Here is a 7,637-nt window from a genome sequence, read left to right as displayed (position 1 = left end):
TGTGGTCATTGATTTCCAATATTGTAGTTATTTATATACTACAGTCCCTCTTGACCTAAAATTATAACTGAACTACTGTGCAGCTGGGTCAGGATCCCTAATAGACCTTGAGATCAGGAACTCAGATGACGTAATTAAAAAAACATATTAGTCCGCCATACAATTGTGGATGCTGTGATTTTAAAAATGGACATAAATGAACAATAAGAACTGTTTTATAGAGCTGATGTGATGAGAAAAGAAAGATGTAGATTTGACCTGAAATAAATTATTAGAAAGGACAATTTTTTTATTGAATTTTATGATCAGAATTTTGGGATTATTTCATGAGGAGAGTGACATTTTTCACCATCTTCCGGGGTCCAGCAATTTGCGAAAAAAGTAATCTCACTTGCCACCCCGAAAATTTAACCAGACATGTATAAATGTATCAGCTTCGATATGAGCCATCATACATGTTCAAGTAAACGATATGGACTGAGCAACGGAGGAAAACGTTACCATTACGGCCTATGGAGAATTAATTGTAAATGTATACCCAAATTAGAAGCTTAATTCCAGAAGTTTTCAGGCTGATTTATGGATGATTTCACCTTGTACACCACCGAAAATGATGGTTAGTAGTTTTTTATTTATACCTAGTTATTATAAATGGTTTAAGATAAATATTATTGATAAAGATCAGCAAAAACTCAATGAAATTTTCGCTTTTAAAATGCATTACTGGCACGGGGCTGAACACTTTTTTTAGGCACAATCATAACTTTGTTTACTTCCGAGATATCCGAAAGGAATTTGTTTACTATATTGAAAAAGGCAAGAAATAACTTTTAAATATTATTAAATTGTAAGTAAACATGACACAATATAGTCTTTGTTATGTAATTATCACTTCGGTCTACAGGAATACCTGATAATCATGGGAGATAACACACTTCATACGAGTAAAGTGAGATACATCATCGCATGTGCTTTTATCCAATGATTTGACCCCCTGGTCAGTAGATATATGCAAAAAAACAGAAAACACATGTACATGTTTTAAGAAAATCATGAATTATTATTTTTAATGCACTTGAGTAAAACAAAAGATATTGTCATTTCTCAGTGAAAAAGGGGGAGGGTCAAACCTTTTTGAAAACAATATTTCTGCACCGATTCAACTATTAAGCTAGTAAGCTACTACCCATTGCTTCTAATATAAAAGGTTTAAATGAAGGTTACTAAGCCACAAGGGAGAAGCATTTGTCTTTCTTTGTAATTAAACTTTCAAGAAATAGATTTTTCTCTCTCAATAATACTTATGTATTTAAATCAAATGATAACACAGCCTGAGTAATTTTTTTTTGTCTTATTTCAGTTCCAGACATATCATTACTTTTTAACCTGAGATGGCAAACTAGAGGTTTTAAAAAGTCCTGAATAACTGGTAAGCATTTTGTTTTGTTAGGCAAGCTCTAAATTGTTTATTTATGGTATTTATGCAATTGAAATTACAGTCGGTATGTTAAAAATATGCAAATATGAAAACTGTTGCTATGGTCTTGATATTGAATGGAAAGGCTTAGTTACAGATCGTTTCGACTCAATATTTCGAGTTAAATCTTGCGGCAACTGTTTCTCACGTAACACTGCAAACTATATTTAGCACTATTTTGATCTGTCGTTATTTAATGACGCCATAATACATGTGATGTCACAATGTTTCCTTTAAAACCTCATGTGGATTTCTCACTAATAAAAGGTTTTCACTGAAATACATGTTAAAAACATTTTTTCTCAAATAGAATTATGTGAAAGGACAAGTTTTGAAAATTTGCACTATATTGCACTCTAATTATATGATAAGGATGACTTTCCCAGTAGTTTAGAGTGCTTTCCACAGTTTTAAATACAAGATTTCCACTAGTAAGAATAATTATTTTGGTGTTGGTTTTTTTTATAAAATCTTCATTTTTGCATAATTTCTCTGCCAAAATGCACTTTAAGACACAAGAAAATTTTATAGAATGCTTTAACAGGGTCTGTGTGTTGTAATTAAAGGTTATAATCAGAAGTTTTGTCCTTGTTTTGACTAGTGAATGTATTCTGGAAGAAATTAATTATACATACACATTGTATTCAAAATAAATGAATATAGCGACGAAAGTGTCATTGCCTTATAGTGCTAAAACAACTTTATTTTTTTTTCAGAAATGGACAAAAATACACAGATTTATTCAGAATGTTATACCGATGAAGATCACATAAAAATATTTGGAAAAATCAGAAGTATTGATTTCAATATGGGTCAGGATCCCTAATAGACCTTGAGATGATGAACTCGGATGACGTAATTAAAAAAAAATATTAGTCCGCCATACAATTGTGGATGCTGTGATTTTAAAAATGGACATAAATGAACAATAAGAACTGTTTTATAGAGCTGATGTGATGAGAAAAGAAAGATGTAGATTTGACCTGAAATAAATTATTAGAAAGGACAATTTTTTTATTGAATTTTATGATCAGAATTTTGGGATTATTTCATGAGGAGAGTGACATTTTTCACCATCTTCCGGGGTCCAGCAATTTGCGAAAAAAGTAATCTCACTTGCCACCCCGAAAATTTAACCAGACATGTATAAATGTATCAGCTTCGATATGAGCCATCATACATGTTCAAGTAAACGATATGGACTGAGCAACGGAGGAAAACGTTACCATTACGGCCTATGGAGAATTAATTGTAAATGTATACCCAAATTAGGAGCTTAATTCCAGAAGTTTTCAGGCTGATTTATGGATGATTTCACCTTGTACACCACCGAAAATGATGGTTAGTAGTTTTTTTATTTATACCTAGTTATTATAAATGGTTTAAGATAAATATTATTGATAAAGATCAGCAAAAACTCAATGAAATTTTCGCTTTTAAAATGCATTACTGGCACGGGGCTGAACACTTTTTTTAGGCACAATCATAACTTTGTTTACTTCCGAGATATCCGAAAGGAATTTGTTTACTATATTGAAAAAGGCAAGAAATAACTTTTAAATATTATTAAATTGTAAGTAAACATGACACAATATAGTCTTTGTTATGTAATTATCACTTCGGTCTACAGGAATACCTGATAATCATGGGAGATAACACACTTCATACGAGTAAAGTGAGATACATCATCGCATGTGCTTTTATCCAATGATTTGACCCCTGGTCAGTAGATATATGCAAAAAAACAGAAAACACATGTACATGTTTTAAGAAAATCATGAATTATTATTTTTAATGCACTTGAGCAAAACAAAAGATATTGTCATTTCTCAGTGAAAAAGGGGGAGGGTCAAATCTTTTTGAAAACAATATTTCTGCACCGATTCAACTATTAAGCTAGTAAGCTACTACCCATTGCTTCTAATATAAAAGGTTTAAATGAAGGTTACTAAGCCACAAGGGAGAAGCATTTGTCTTTCTTTGTAATTAAACTTTCAAGAAATAGATTTTTCTCTCTCAATAATACTTATGTATTTAAATCAAATGATAACACAGCCTGAGTAATTTTTTTTTGTCTTATTTCAGTTCCAGACATATCATTACTTTTTAACCTGAGATGGCAAACTAGAGGTTTTAAAAAGTCCTGAATAACTGGTAAGCATTTTGTTTTGTTAGGCAAGCTCTAAATTGTTTATTTATGGTATTTATGCAATTGAAATTACAGTCGGTATGTTAAAAATATGCAAATATGAAAACTGTTGCTATGGTCTTGATATTGAATGGAAAGGCTTAGTTACAGATCGTTTCGACTCAATATTTCGAGTTAAATCTTGCGGCAACTGTTTCTCACGTAACACTGCAAACTATATTTAGCACTATTTTGATCTGTCGTTATTTAATGACGCCATAATACATGTGATGTCACAATGTTTCCTTTAAAACCTCATGTGGATTTCTCACTAATAAAAGGTTTTCACTGAAATACATGTTAAAAACATTTTTTCTCAAATAGAATTATGTGAAAGGACAAGTTTTGAAAATTTGCACTATATTGCACTCTAATTATATGATAAGGATGACTTTCCCAGTAGTTTAGAGTGCTTTCCACAGTTTTAAATACAAGATTTCCACTAGTAAGAATAATTATTTTGGTGTTGGTTTTTTTTTATAAAATCTTCATTTTTGCATAATTTCTCTGCCAAAATGCACTTTAAGACACAAGAAAATTTTATAGAATGCTTTAACAGGGTCTGTGTGTTGTAATTAAAGGTTATAATCAGAAGTTTTGTCCTTGTTTTGACTAGTGAATGTATTCTGGAAGAAATTAATTATACATACACATTGTATTCAAAATAAATGAATATAGCGACGAAAGTGTCATTGCCTTATAGTGCTAAAACAACTTTATTTTTTTTTTCAGAAATGGACAAAAATACACAGATTTATTCAGAATGTTATACCGATGAAGATCACATAAAAATATTTGGAAAAATCAGAAGTATTGATTTCAATATGGGTCAGGATCCCTAATAGACCTTGAGATGATGAACTCGGATGACGTAATTAAAAAAAAATATTAGTCCGCCATACAATTGTGGATGCTGTGATTTTAAAAATGGACATAAATGAACAATAAGAACTGTTTTATAGAGCTGATGTGATGAGAAAAGAAAGATGTAGATTTGACCTGAAATAAATTATTAGAAAGGACAATTTTTTTATTGAATTTTATGATCAGAATTTTGGGATTATTTCATGAGGAGAGTGACATTTTTCACCATCTTCCGGGGTCCAGCAATTTGCGAAAAAAGTAATCTCACTTGCCACCCCGAAAATTTAACCAGACATGTATAAATGTATCAGCTTCGATATGAGCCATCATACATGTTCAAGTAAACGATATGGACTGAGCAACGGAGGAAAACGTTACCATTACGGCCTATGGAGAATTAATTGTAAATGTATACCCAAATTAGAAGCTTAATTCCAGAAGTTTTCAGGCTGATTTATGGATGATTTCACCTTGTACACCACCGAAAATGATGGTTAGTAGTTTTTTATTTATACCTAGTTATTATAAATGGTTTAAGATAAATATTATTGATAAAGATCAGCAAAAACTCAATGAAATTTTCGCTTTTAAAATGCATTACTGGCACGGGGCTGAACACTTTTTTTAGGCACAATCATAACTTTGTTTACTTCCGAGATATCCGAAAGGAATTTGTTTACTATATTGAAAAAGGCAAGAAATAACTTTTAAATATTATTAAATTGTAAGTAAACATGACACAATATAGTCTTTGTTATGTAATTATCACTTCGGTCTACAGGAATACCTGATAATCATGGGAGATAACACACTTCATACGAGTAAAGTGATATACATCATCGCATGTGCTTTTATCCAATGATTTGACCCCTGGTCAGTAGATATATGCAAAAAAACAGAAAACACATGTACATGTTTTAAGAAAATCATGAATTATTATTTTTAATGCACTTGAGCAAAACAAAAGATATTGTCATTTCTCAGTGAAAAAGGGGGAGGGTCAAACCTTTTTGAAAACAATATTTCTGCACCGATTCAACTATTAAGCTAGTAAGCTACTACCCATTGCTTCTAATATAAAGGTTTAAATGAAGGTTACTAAGCCACAAGGGAGAAGCATTTGTCTTTCTTTGTAATTAAACTTTCAAGAAATAGATTTTTCTCTCTCAATAATACTTATGTATTTAAATCAAATGATAACACAGCCTGAGTAATTTTTTTTTGTCTTATTTCAGTTCCAGACATATCATTACTTTTTAACCTGAGATGGCAAACTAGAGGTTTTAAAAAGTCCTGAATAACTGGTAAGCATTTTGTTTTGTTAGGCAAGCTCTAAATTGTTTATTTATGGTATTTATGCAATTGAAATTACAGTCGGTATGTTAAAAATATGCAAATATGAAAACTGTTGCTATGGTCTTGATATTGAATGGAAAGGCTTAGTTACAGATCGTTTCGACTCAATATTTCGAGTTAAATCTTGCGGCAACTGTTTCTCACGTAACACTGCAAACTATGTTTAGCACTATTTTGATCTGTCGTTATTTAATGACGCCATAATACATGTGATGTCACAATGTTTCCTTTAAAACCTCATGTGGATTTCTCACTAATAAAAGGTTTTCACTGAAATACATGTTAAAAACATTTTTTCTCAAATAGAATTATGTGAAAGGACAAGTTTTGAAAATTTGCACTATATTGCACTCTAATTATATGATAAGGATGACTTTCCCAGTAGTTTAGAGTGCTTTCCACAGTTTTAAATACAAGATTTCCACTAGTAAGAATAATTATTTTGGTGTTGGTTTTTTTTGATAAAATCTTCATTTTTGCATAATTTCTCTGCCAAAATGCACTTTAAGACACAAGAAAATTTTATAGAATCCTTTAACAGGGTCTGTGTGTTGTAATTAAAGGTTATAATCAGAAGTTTTGTCCTTGTTTTGACTATTGAATGTATTCTGGAAGAAATTAATTATACATACACATTGTATTCAAAATAAATGAATATAGCGACGAAAGTGTCATTGCCTTATAGTGCTAAAACAACTTTATTTTTTTTTCAGAAATGGACAAAAATACACAGATTTATTCAGAATGTTATACCGATGAAGATCACGTAAAAATATTTGGAAAAATCAGAAGTATTGATTTCAATATGGGTCAGGATCCCTAATAGACCTTGAGATGAGGAACTCGGATGACGTAATTAAAAAAAATATTAGTCCGCCATACAATTGTGGATGCTGTGATTTTAAAAATGGACATAAATGAACAATAAGAACTGTTTTATAGAGCTGATGTGATGAGAAAAGAAAGATGTAGATTTGACCTGAAATAAATTATTAGAAAGGACAATTTTTTTATTGAATTTTATGATCAGAATTTTGGGATTATTTCATGAGGAGAGTGACATTTTTCACCATCTTCCGGGGTCCAGCAATTTGCGAAAAAAGTAATCTCACTTGCCACCCCGAAAATTTAACCAGACATGTATAAATGTATCAGCTTCGATATGAGCCATCATACATGTTCAAGTAAACGATATGGACTGAGCAACGGAGGAAAACGTTACCATTACGGCCTATGGAGAATTAATTGTAAATGTATACCCAGCTATTTAGATTTACCTAAAAAAAAAAACAAATATGGTAAGTTTTGGTTGATGCGGTCAAAAGATTTTATCATACGACTCAGTCTGAAGTATGAAAACTACTGATATTTGTTTGTGATTCAATATTTTGAATAAAAAGAGGACATGCTCATTGGCAGATCAAGGGGCGGGGGGGGGGGGGGGGGGGCGGGGTCCAGGAGTTGGAACCCCCTTTTTTTGACGATCAATGCATTTGAATGGGAACATATAGTTGGAACCCCCCCTTTTTTTTAAATGGCTGGATCTGCCCCTGCATGCTGGATCTATAAATTTATGCGAACAAAATTGTTTTCCAATATTGCTGTAACTTGTATAGTACAGTCCCTCTTGACCTAAAATTAAAACTGAAGTACTGTGCAGCTATATAGAATAAGATTTTCAGAAAGAAAGAGCAAATAATGTCAGTTTAGATTGATGTTGTAAAAAGATTTTTGTTAAACAGGTCAATTCGA

At 31.5% G+C, this 7,637-nt stretch overlaps 1 long non-coding RNA gene across 2 annotated transcripts; it reads left to right on the top strand.

Annotated features, from left to right (window-relative positions):
* The first annotated feature begins 228 nt into the window (after positions 1–228).
* On the top strand, positions 229–7,147 carry LOC139511684 (uncharacterized). 2 transcript variants are annotated; one of them, XR_011662075.1, is made up of 7 exons: positions 229–616; positions 1,361–1,429; positions 2,194–2,818; positions 3,563–3,631; positions 4,398–5,022; positions 5,765–5,833; positions 6,599–7,147. It is a non-coding gene; the product is annotated as an uncharacterized lncRNA (long non-coding RNA). The 2 variants fall into 2 exon arrangements; XR_011662076.1 differs by lacking the exon at positions 229–616 and adding an exon at positions 768–847 and having other exon boundaries at positions 6,599–6,751.
* The last annotated feature ends 490 nt before the right edge of the window (positions 7,148–7,637 follow it).

This window comes from Mytilus edulis, chromosome 2, assembly GCF_963676685.1.
Source record: "Mytilus edulis chromosome 2, xbMytEdul2.2, whole genome shotgun sequence".
Lineage (NCBI taxonomy): Eukaryota > Metazoa > Mollusca > Bivalvia > Mytilida > Mytilidae > Mytilus > Mytilus edulis.
The sequence above is the reverse complement of the archived record's forward strand: the minus strand, read 5'-3'. Positions and strand labels throughout refer to the sequence as shown.